The sequence below is a fragment of the Monodon monoceros genome, unplaced genomic scaffold (genome assembly GCF_005190385.1).
Source record: "Monodon monoceros isolate NGI ecotype Baffin Bay Population unplaced genomic scaffold, NGI_Narwhal_1 Super_Scaffold_22, whole genome shotgun sequence".
Lineage (NCBI taxonomy): Eukaryota > Metazoa > Chordata > Mammalia > Artiodactyla > Monodontidae > Monodon > Monodon monoceros.
In genome coordinates, this window is record NW_021703779.1 from 2,561,920 (window position 1) to 2,574,150 (window position 12,231).

Consider the following 12,231-nt stretch of genomic DNA (forward strand, 5'->3'; position numbering starts at 1 on the left):
GCTTTTCTCTCTCCAACTGCATTGATCAAGTAAACAGAGAGGTCACTGATTTCCAATAATTCATCACTTTGTGTTTTCATGTTAGAAATAGTCAAAGTTGGATTTTAATGTCCTTGAAAAAGAAATCATTCCTTAAGGAAATCTGAAAGTAAATATTTAACAACTTGGGAAATTAAATCACAAGTTTCTGCTCAAATGCCGGAAAGTTTTATCCTGAAATGAAGATGTTCTTTGCTTGTTTATGGGCAGGGGGAAAAGCCAAAGTATCATCAAAGCCTACACAGGTCAGAGTAGAAATATCTTCCGAGCTCAAGCAGACCTGCACTCACCCCTCTGCCTTCTCTCAAGTCATCCTTTTCGTTTCTTTCATTTTATGTATGGTTCTTTGAAATTATCATCTTTTCTCGCCCATTTTCTGTTTCTCTCATTAAAATGTAAGCTCTCTCAGGGCAGACCTTTGCTGTCATATTCACCAGTGCGTTCCTGAGGCCTCCATCAGTGCCCGGCACACAGCAGAACCTCAGAAATACCCGTTGAATGAAGAAATAATCAGCGAGGTGACTTTCTCTCTGGTTATACTCCAAAAGTAATTCTAAAAGAATTTTTTAATGCTTAAAGAAAGCCAAAGTAATGTACATATAGGATTTCTAATGTCATAAAAGTAACAAAACTGGCTTATTCTTCCAAACTCTTAAAATGAGTTTAGGTTAAGAGTAGCGAAGAGTTGAAGTTCCAGACCAGATACAGGCTGATTTGGGACGAATAGGGAAGTTATTAAGGGCTCTGTATTTGGGCAAAACCTCTGGGTGGGGCGTACCTGCTCTCTGCCAGTTTTCCTCGTGCATCGTCAGCTGACCTTAGAGGATCTTAGTTCCCCAACCAGGGATTGAACCCGGGCCCTCGGCAGTAAGAGCGCCGAGCCCTAACCACTGGACCGCCAGGGAATTCCCTGGAACACTTTCTTATGAGCCCCTCTTGCCTGTGGTCTTCCATGGTGCAGAGGTCATTCATGTCAGGTTAGCTGCCTCTGCCACCAATGCCAGAAAGCCCAGTGGTGATCTGAACTCTAGGGACCAGTATTGGCCAGCTCTCCAGGAGGGGGACGGGAGCTGTGTCTTGGGGAATGATTCTCTATGGACCTCTCACGTTTCTGTACCCCTGGTCAGCTGAGCTACTGACTGCCTTTGTTCCAGACTATCTTTTCAAGGATGTTTGTACAGCGAACAGCCTTGGAAGACAGAGACAGAGCATCTCCCTCCAGGGTAGAAAGCAGGTTTGTTGTCCGTTATAACAAAGATCATGACTCTCTCCAGGGCAGATGTTGGGCTTGTTTGCTTGCGGTCCATCATCAAAGATTCAGGCTTCCTAAGGTTGGGGTTGCTCAGCTGTGATGCAAACCCCTGTGTGTGCGGCATGCACCCGGGACATTTGCTCCGTGGGACCTGGGGACAAGGGGAACCGACATGAACAGGAAACACACGCTGTTTGCTGTGCCCTGACTCGAAACGTTCTTTGTCTCTGATGCAGCGGTCCCGCGTCTCCTGCCGGCACCCCTGAAACCAGGAGGCTAACTGTTTGATCAGCTTGCAAGTAGAAGCCTGAAACCCTTCACTGTTCTTGATGGTCTCACATGCCCCACCCCATGCCAGGGTCCCTCAGTTCCTGCAAAATCAAAAATTCTGGCAAAGGATGCATATGGGAAAGGGAGACCTTCACTGGGGAGCAGAGAACTGAAGCCTCAAGATCATGATAGGCGATCCAGTGGTAATGAAAAGAGGTATATCCAAGTCTAGGAAATCGATGAGGTTGCCTTTGTGAAGACCATTATTAAAGAGTAATTAACATTAATTAGGAATAATAGGAATTATAATAATAGGAATTATTACTATAGGAATTATAAAGGAATTATATTAATTAATTACTATAGGAATTATAGTATTATAATTATAGTATTAATTAATTACTATAGGAATTATAAAGGAATTATAATAGGAATTATTACTATAGGAATTAGTAATAATAGGAATTATTACTTATACTGTTCCTTCACATAAGACACTCAATGAACGTTATTGAATGAATAAATGGATTTGTAGCCTTCCTGCTTCCGAACGTGGTTTGAAGAGATTTCCAATTAAAAAAGTTACAGATAATGAATTTATTGAAAGAAGAGTGGGAAGAGGTGATTCAGGACAAGAGGGGAAGAAGGATGTGAGAGCTACAGTTTTGCAAGGAAATTTTAAGACTTTGCTTCACAACTTAATCCTCAAAGGACCCTTCAAGATGGCTCTCATTGTCACAGTTTACAGATAAGGAAGCTGTAGAAAATAGGAAGCGGATCTGTGAGTGTAAGATACGTTGCATAGCTGGCCCCTGCCCGCCTTTGCTAGGAAATGGCAGAGCCAGGGTTTGAACTCAGGCTTATCTGGTTTTGAGGTACACGTTTCTTTGCACGACACCGCACCGATGGCCTCACCCCAAAACTAGACCGAGGACAGGTGGGGCCAGCTGAGCTCAGGGCTTAACCCTGAGTTTTCTGACAACACGTCAAAGAGAAAGGCGGATGAAATGTGTGATCTGAAAGACGAAAGCCTCTCGGTTCATCTCACAATAGAAGGAAAGGATGGGGAAAGGAAAAGAGAATAGTAGAACTTAGAGAAGAGGGGAAAAGCTTGCAATTTTAGGTGCAGTGCAAGATAGGGTATATTGTTTACTGTTCTAAACGCCTTTAGCTTAGAGACTGCAAATAATAATAATTCTTATTGTGTGATAAGTCCAATAAACTAGATAAACTCCGATGATCTTAAGTCCATCGTCCTACTAGCAGCTTTAGCAGAACCTGCGTCAGAAGAAAAGTATGAGATGATAAAAGCATGACTTGACAAAACCTGGCTGTTATGTTAATGTTAGAATGTTAGCAAGTCAGTCGCAGCGATTGTTTCTCAAAGTAGAACCCATTCCTTAGCTTCTCTGGGAGTTCTGGAAAGCTCTACTTAAAGGTCATGTTTAAAATGTAAGTTAGAGTATGCTAATCAAAAAATTTGATTTCCTTAGGAATACATGCTAAGTTAGCTCAGCTACCGAACAAAAAAGAGGATTTGATTTTAGATGGGGCGGAACATAGATCTAGAATTTTCAAGAAGTGGATCACAAGTTGAAAAGTGGGTGATTTAGTGTGATTTGAAAGCAGTTTTAATTTTATGATACTGTGTGTGTGTGTGTGTGTGTGTGTGTGTGTGTGTGTGAATGATAAACTGATTTTATTACTGCCCCAGAAAGATCTCTTGCTGCCAGGAAAACGAGTTCATCCATTAGCATTGAAATCAGTTCAAGGTATTTTTGGTCAAATTTCTCCCAAGAAGCCTCCTGCCTTTGTTCTGTCGGGACACCCAGTTCCGACACTGTTCTTAATATCCTGTTTTCGTTTGTCAGCACTCTTGTCCTTCTCATTGCCCTGTTCCCATGTTCCCCATCCCTTGTGTGGTGCTTTACAATAACAACTCGGAACAAAAGAGTCCCTCCTCTTTCTGTTGCCTTAAAAAAAAAAAAAAAAAAAGACTGCATCCCCTGACTGTAGGGCTTGAGTGATCACGGGAAATGTTTAAAACGTGTTCTTCATAAAGGTTAACCAGGAGTTGTGAAGCAGGGTTACTTTATTTTTTAACGTGGCAAAGTAGCTTCAGGGTCTTGTGAGCACTAGGGTTTTGTGTGTGGCTAGCTTTAAAAACGGAGAGGAAAAGCGATTTCCTTTGAGAAAAGGAGCTATTTTCATATTTGAGAGAATTTCCCAATCTTGCAGTTCTTCCCAAGAACTACTTCTTCTTACAATAAGTAGTTAGTTCCTGTGTAACACTGTCATTACCTGAGTGCACAGTTGTGTATGGTGATAAGAAGTGGGAAGGGGAGAACGTGCATTTTCTCTGCCTTCCAGAGGGGTGTTGGAGGAATGAAGTAAGAAAGCATTTCCCCAAGAGGCAAGCAGTTTTCCAGGTGGGATTTTCTTGCTGTCAAAATCCAGCTCCGCTGGTCTTGTCCTCCAGAGACTAGACCTCTTGTGTGGTTTTGCTGGTTTCCAGGTCACCCTTTTCAAATATGAGTGGCAGATTCTTTCTGGTCATTTGTTTGTTTGGTTTGGTTTTTCATATATAAATTATTTACAGGTTTCTGTTTTTGCACAGAGGAAGGAAAGTTTTTCTCATGCAGGAGGGATGCTATAACCCAGAGGTTTGTGAAGAGGGAATACTAGCAAGTTCCAAGGAATTTTGCAAAGGTGCTTTTGTACATGTATGTGTGTGGGTGTGTACAGATGTATCCACATGCATGTTTATATGTGGCTCCAAGAACTAATAACACTGTAGACATACATAGGATTTTATATAGACATAGAAATAGTTCTGTTAATGTATGTGGAAGTGCCTACTCAACTATGAATATACACTTGGAAAAGCATTCAGGGAAGGCAGTGTTGGAGCACTTTTCCTCTGTGGTTGGTTTCACAGGACTCAGTGGCCTCCATTTCTGCCACCACCATGCTGTTGGGCCTGCTCTTCCAGAAGGTTCGATTTAGATTTTTGTCAGGAGACTAGATGGGACACATTCCCACTCCCTGCTCTTTCAAGTCTGCTCTCACGGCCTTCAGAACCAGATTCTTGCCTGACACCCGTACCGCATAGACCTGGGAAACATCCGTCATTTTCAATTCAGTGTAAAATAGGTTCCATTTGTCTTTAAAACCGGATGCTTTCTTTCTTAACATAAACTCTAAAAGCTACGAAATGTCGGAGACCCCCTGACAGTGGGAAATTTCCTGTTGAGGTGGTCAGAGATTATGCTCTCTAGAAGATGATAGAGTTTGTTGTTGTTTATCACTTTCTTTGGTTTTTGAGGGGCAGAGTAAATGTTTCCTGATGTTTCAGGCTAACTTTTCCACAACAACGCCAAAATGTCTTGGAGAAATCTTGACAATTTTAATGTTGTTTTAACAAAAGCGGTGCTTTCAAATCTCTTGATGAACAGTTCTTTTGTTCTATTGGATGATGTACGTGTGTCCCTTCCATGGAGAGTGAAGACTTCTTAGGGCAGCCATGTGTAGGTGAAATTGAGTAACCCCTTTTCCTATTGTTAAAAGACAAATGCAATTATGATTAGTAGAGACGCAAGTCAAGAAAATGTATGTTTGCATTTTTATGTCCAAACATGAGAGACGTGCTTTGGTTTACCATGAGGGGTTGCAGTGGCATGAAAGTAGCTGTCACAACGTGCGAACCAGGTGACACGGGGAAGCTGTTCTTGCCTCCTGCTGGCCCTGTATCAAGAATGTTCTTTAAAGTTAAAAAAAAAATGTTCTTTAAACACTTTTGGTGGAGTCCAAATGTCTTGTTTACAAATCGAATTGTGCAGGTTCGCAAGCAGTGTGGGTTTTTAAATGGTTTTGGTTTTTTGGTTTTTTTACACTTTTCTGATGATTTACTTTAGTTGCAATTTTTTGCCCTGTGCAGTGTGATAAGCAGGGCAGGTTTTTTTTTTGTTTTTTTTTTTTTTGCTTTGTGGAAGACTACTTCCCTTTCTTCCTTCAGACAATCGGTTTTTAAAAGATTACTTTCCGTTCTCGATTCACTCTTTCTTTGCCATTCTGGAGACTGAAATTTGGGACACCCATCACAGATTTGCTTTGTGTGTTTGTGTGTGTGTTTATGCTTGTATTATATGTACATATATACATATATGTCTATATATGTGTATGCAATACCTACATATATGTAGTATATCTATGTAAAGCTTGCTTGTGGGTGTATAGACATACATGTATATTTCATATGTATATTTTCAGTTGTTTCTCGGGATGATAGATTGCAATTTAGATCTCTCTTTCTCAGAGAAACAATGACTGCTTTATTGTGTCTCTGCAAGAGATCATGCGTCCTGACATAGCGTTAAAAAAACTTCTCCTAGATGGTATATTTTAATTCAGAAGATAGATGCAAAATGAGAAGTATATTATTTAAAAAAAAAAAACAAAGCAGCGTCCAGAGCATAATGTGATCATGTGCTCAGGAAGAGGCCGAAAGGATCAAAATGCAAGGGAAGCCAGTGCCCGTTGGTGACCCCGGGAGCTGGCGTGGGACGGCTCCCGTTGGCAGTGTGGAAAGCTGGCATCCGGCGCTCAGCTGTAGGACACTGACCCACTGCTGGTCCCTGTGAGCAGTGAGGGTACAGGTCCTGGTGCCAAGTCATGATTTCGGGCAGGGGGAGACGAGGCAGTGGGTGTTGACCTGACCCGAGCTGCCTTTTCATTTGGTTCAGATGAGCACTGAGTGTGCCAGGGCCCAGGGAAGCCACGGCAGGGTCCGAGGGAAAGGCAGTTAGAAAGCAAGAGGGAGTTTTGATTCTTCAACTCAGCAGCCCTGGCGGGCTGGATGACGCGGAGCTGGCCTTCCTGGAATTGTCGCGTCGACTTTCCTGTTGTGTTTCACCGTTGACGCTTGCACAGACACACAGGACCGCTCCAGCACTGCCTGCCACCCACCACCTGGTCTCGGTGGCCTGTCTGTCATTTCGTGGGTCCCCATCCTCTGCCTACGGCGATGTTTCTTCAAAAAGAACTAGGGTGCAGTCCATTGGTGGGTATTCAAGGCAATCTTTTTGTAAGAATCTGGAGAGATGCTAAAAGAACTCTTAAGGACGAATGTTCTATTTCCTGTTTTTAACCTGTTGATCCGTCTTTCAGTAGAACAAATTGCGTTTCTGAGACTGTTGAAGGGGTTTCTTCACTGTTAAGACAGGGCAGAATCGGGCAGTCGTTCCTCCAGAAATCAGGATTGCTTTTTTCCGTCGCCATTTGTGTCTTTTTGCTTGTCTGCTGGTATAAATGAACTCCAGAAGGTGTATTTAAGCATTCTGTTAAGTAAATTTGGAAGACTGGGTTTCAATTAAAATAACCAGACAGTGTGACCTAGCTCCCATTTCTCCTTAATTTTTATCATTAAAGGCTTCATATCCCTAAAGACATCTGCCAGGCTTCCAAGTGATTCTTTTCAGGAATGTTCATTCATTATTAATCAGGTTGCATGGGCAAGAGAGTATGTGATTATTTTAAAGAATGTCCTAGAGATCCAATTATTTAAAAAATGAGCATGTTCTAGACAGATGTGGAAGGACAGAAAGGGTTTGTGAACAGTTTAATTCAATTTGCATGAATTCCACCAGGTGGGTGTTGGGTGAAATTAAAAGCCTTTCCTGGTTCTCAGTTCAGGTATCCGGTAAAACATTTGAACTTCAGCACTCCCTAGAATACAGATGAAATGACAAGCGATTAAAAATATCTCTTGTACTCATTAGTCAGTTTAAAACTTGAGGCTAGTGCCTCTGTGCTTATTTTCTCTTCCCTTTTTTTCCCCATCAGTCCCTCTGGTCTCCTACAACTTGGTTGGCAGAAATTTTTTACTAGTCTCTCATAATGAAGTGAATGAATTTGAATGTGCTGACGGTCGGAGGTCAGCAACAGTGACATTTCAGAGGCATTACCTATAGAATGCTGCGGGATCACTTCTTTCTTCACCTGTTCCTATTCCATGTATTATTTCTACTGTTGCTTTAAGAGTCCTTTTGCATTTCAACTGTTCTGTACCGTAATTTGGGGTGGGATATAGCCTATGTGGTGGTTTCAATTTCTAGTCTTTCAGAATGCCATTAAATTCAGTTGAATCTCCCTTGCCCCTCTTTCCATCATCCCATGGCTCTGTTTTACTGTGTATTTACTGACCCACCTGCTTCTCAAATCAGCCAGGATACTAATCACTAAAGTAGCATTCTGGTAGTATTATTATTATTTTTTTTTTTTGCGGTACACGGGCCTCTCACTGTTGTGGCCTCTCCCGTTGCGGAGCACAGGCTCTGGACGCGCAGGCTCAGCGGCCATGGCTCACGGGCCCAGCCGCTCCGCGGCATGTGGGATCTTCCCGGACCGGGGCACGAACCCGTGTCCCCTGCATCGGCAGGCGGACTCCCAGCCACTGTGCCACCAGGGAAGCCCTCTGGTAGTATTTTTATTGTGTGGTTTGTATAACTCAAAGTTAAATACTAAACCAGGATTGAATGTGCAGAATTGAGTGCTTGTATTATGTTGTTTTTTTAAAAATACATTTATTTATTTATTTGTTTGTTTTTGTTTTTGGCTGTGTTGGGTCTTCGTTGCTGCACACGGGCTTTCTATAGTTGCGGCGAGCGGGGACTACTCTTCGTTGCGGTGCGCGGACTTCTCATTGTCGTGGCTTCTCTTGTTGTGGAGCACGGGCTCCAGGCGCACAGGCTTCAGTAGTTGTGGCACTTGGGTCAGTAGTTGTGGCTCGCGGGCTCTAGAGCGCAGGCTCAGTATTGTGGCACATGGGCTTAGTTGCTCCGCGGCATGTGGGATCTTCCCTGGCCAGGGCTCGATCCCGTGTCCCCTGTACTGGCAGGCGGATTCTCAGCCACTGTGCTACCAGGGAAGCCCTATTCTGTTTTTTAAAATACTCGATTTCTGGTGAATTCATCTGGGGTGTAGCACCCAGTTTTTACTGAGTTTCTGTTAGGTCATGTTTGGGGTTTGGAGATTATGTTTATCTGAGATGAGACCACGTCCTTTCTGAGTTTAGTCTCTGTTGCAAACCCTGCCTCACCAACTGAGGTTCAATTCCAATGTTTCCCAATTCCCAAGTATTTAGTCCTCTGACAGTCTGTATTTCTGCTGATCCAAGATAAAAACATCATTCCACAGTCCTTAAAAAAACAACAACAACTCCACCTGTGGCTCTGTAATAGAGATAATCTCATAGCAAAAATCCAGACGGCAGTAAGTCACCTCAACCTTAATTACTCATGTGAGGAGAGAGGATAGGAAATTGACTTGATGCTGTTTCTGCGATTTAAAAGAATTCTTTTAATTCTTAAAGAATTAAATTTGCGCATAGCGTTTCTGGCGCTGTGTCGTTTTCACAACACTTTTAGGAGTCTCTTTTACCAAACCGTTTTTGTGTGGCTTGGTGTAACGTGCCGCCTTGACGGTGTTTGCAATGTCAGTTACGTTGTGGTAAAACATATGTTTTGTTAACGTCAAGCTTAGTTTCCATACTCCGGAGGACATCTGGGAGGAGAAAAACGGACGAAGTCCTTGGGAATCACCCAGGCAGTGGCTGAGAGCCACCTGCTATTAACGGTTGACCACAGGCCACCCAGTGTTGGTATCCAAGTTTATTCCTTTGTCCAGTGACACATTGATTTCCCTCATAGAGATGGTTTTCGGAGTTTACAAAGTGAGGGACTGAAAGTAAAATTATACGTGGCTAGAATGCATGTTCTTTGTCATATACCCCAAATTAGAAAAATTATTATTGTTGATGGAGTATGCAGACATGACATAGAATACATTGTGGGAAAGCATTGAGAGATGGATTTACCTTACGATTAGAACGTCAACGTCTCCGTTAAGAGAAATTTGGAATAAAAAACTCAGGGATGACTTGCTGACAATTGAATATCTCCTTATTCTAGTGGGTGATTGAATTCATAGAATGCACTTGGTCTGGAGATTCGTAATCCTTGGTCACCTCTTGATTATATGGGTAAAATTTCCATGCTACTGGGGTTTTGAACTGGAAAGTCTGCTCATTGACTTTGACCATGGATTAAACCTGGCAATGCATGCCGTCCTCACAGGGGTCCTAGATGTTTCTTCAAGATGCAGGTTATCTTCATTAAGTCATAGCGGAAGTCAGGAGAGACTCCAAGCAGTAAAGTTGTGCAATTGTAAAATGAGCTACCCAGCAGGATGGTGGCAAGCGTTGTGACAGCCTAGGCAGGGGGTTAAATGTTTTCTCTGTATTGACTTGTCAGGTGAATAGTTTTGCCCTTTACTTCAAAGGAGGGGGCAAAAAAGATGAATCCAAGAGATATGAACACAGATATGAACCCTCTTAACTTCCATCTCCCTGGCCTATCACAGTGATCCATAAGGGCACCCATCCTGAGCTCAGCCATCTCCCTTCTCTAGCCTGAACCCTACACCTGAACTCTTGAAGTCCCAATGTCTTTCCTTTTCCACTGGGAACTTTCTCCTCCGATTTGTTTCCTTCCGTATCCTGTACCTTGGACAGAAGAAAGCCCTTCTCCCTCCGGGAGAGTCCTCGTCCTGGAATGAGTGCTAGCTCAAGATGATGATACCTAGAGCCCAGAGGGAGCAAGGGGGCATCTGCCCGGGCAGCTGGATCAGCCAGATCACCTTCACCATCACCTGGGTGCCAAGGTGCTGTCACCCCTACGGCCCCCGCCACTAGCTCTCCCGCAGTCTTTCTGCTGGTCTCAAGTTTTGACTATGAACGTTACCTCCATATGAGATCGGAGTTTGTGCTCACTCATGCCTGCCTGTATCGGTCCCAGAGCTAATCTGAATCTTTTGAATGAATGATGAAAGGAGATAACTCGTATAACTTTAAACCTGAGTCTCATTACTGATCACTCTGTTGTGTACTAGGAAATACTATTTTCAAATCAATATTTTAGTTATTTTATGAATAGGGTAGTTACTTCGTTTTGCGTTTTTCGGCTAAAAGCTTTACTTGGCTAATTGTAAACATGTCAGACATGTCACAGTATTTAGAGCCATCTTTTAAAACATTTCTTCTTTGTTTAGTATGAAATCCCCAAATACAATAGTGGCCAGGGCTCTTCGGGCTTCTAGGAGGTTCGGCTGTCATTTTACAAAAACCAGAAAACAAAAACAAGAAAATGAACATGAAACCAAAAAAAAACAAAACAAAACTCACAAGGGTGAAAATGATTTGCGCTAGGAAGAAAAGCAAGGGCAGTTGCTAAGAGCAGAAAATGCTCCCATTTACTGGGTCTCTGGTACAGGAGGTGAGCGATAGGGAGTAAGGTTAAAGAAGCAGTTTGGGAGAAAGTTGGGCAAGGCTTTGAAAAAGGAGATCAGATGTCAGGACTCATACTTTGGGCAGCAGGGAGCTGCTCAGTGTTTTGAGCCTTTAAGAGAAGTGACCAGAAAAAGTTATGATGCCTGAAGCATGTTGCAAAGATGAAACTGAAAGACGAAAGGTTGGAGGTAATAAATCAAATTAGGAGATATTTTTGTGTGGGTTTCTTTTTTTTTGGTTTTCGTTCGTTCGTTTGTTTTTGGCAATAGTCTTGGAATGCAGTAGAGATCTAGATCAACACGGAGGCGGTGAGAACAGAGAAACCAGTCAAAGAACTACTAAGGTTTGACATTTACGTGTCTTGGCTAATGGTTTGGATTTGGGGGACGGAGAGTGTACAGTTTCCTATTGATTCTGTAACAAATTACCACAAACCTGATGGCTTGAAACAACACTGGCGGTCATCAGTCTGACACTGGTCTCACTGGGCTGTCATCAAGGTATCTGCAGGGCTGTGTTCCTTTTGGAGGCTCTAGAGGATAATCTGTTTGTCTACCTTCTCTAGCTTCTGGAGGCTTCTCACATTCCTTGGCTTGTGGCCTCCTATATTCGAAGCCAGCAATAGCTTGTCAGTCTCTTTCACGTGGCATCGTCTGACTCTACTCTTTTGCCTCCCGTTTCCACATTTAAAGACCTTCGTGATTACACTGAGCCCACCTGGACGGTCCAGGCTAATCCCCTTGTCTCAAGGTCAGCTGCTTGACAACTTTAAATCCATCTGCAACCTGAACTCCCCTTTGCCTTGTAACCTAAAACATCCACCGGTGTCAGGTGTGAGCATGTGGCCAGCCTTCGGGGGGCCCTTATTCTGCCTGCCTCAGAAAGGGAGGAGTAGAAAATGAGGCGGGTCTCTGACTTGTGTTGATCAGGAGAATGGGAGCGCCATGAGGAGATAGCAGGAGGCCTGGGAGGCACAGGGGTTTGGGAGGGAAGCTGGTGAGTCCCATGAGATGCACGCTCTGAGTTGAAGCGCATACAGTAAATGAAGCAAGGTACTGTCAGTGCTGAACTGAGATTCTGAAAAGAGATGGCGCTGCAAGACATGAGCCTAGGTGTCAGAGAAAGTCGTACGTGGATCAACCTGGATGGCTATTGGATGGAAGGCTGGCTGGCCCTTTTGAAAACACCTAGGCTTTGCTTAGCTGGAGGAGAGAGAGGAAAATCAGAAGAGCCCCATCTCAGTGCTACACAGAATGAGGGGTGGGAGTGGAGGTAAAGGAGCAAGGGGAGACGTGTGGAAAATAAATATCCATTTACTCAGTTTCCA

General features: G+C 43.3%; 1 protein-coding gene across 2 annotated transcripts in view; it reads left to right on the forward strand.

The window, feature by feature from the left end:
* The window catches only part of MID1 (midline 1), a 180,926-nt gene that overhangs the window by 31,939 nt on the left and 136,756 nt on the right, over positions 1-12,231 (forward strand). Inside the window, exon 1 of one of the 2 annotated variants that reach the window (XM_029241213.1) lies at positions 6,486-6,620. The exons of the other annotated variant lie outside the window; for it this stretch is intronic. The gene's annotated coding sequence lies outside the window, so the exon portion shown is untranslated. Of the gene's footprint in view, positions 1-6,485; positions 6,621-12,231 lie in introns of those variants that run through there. 2 annotated transcript variants of the gene reach the window in all.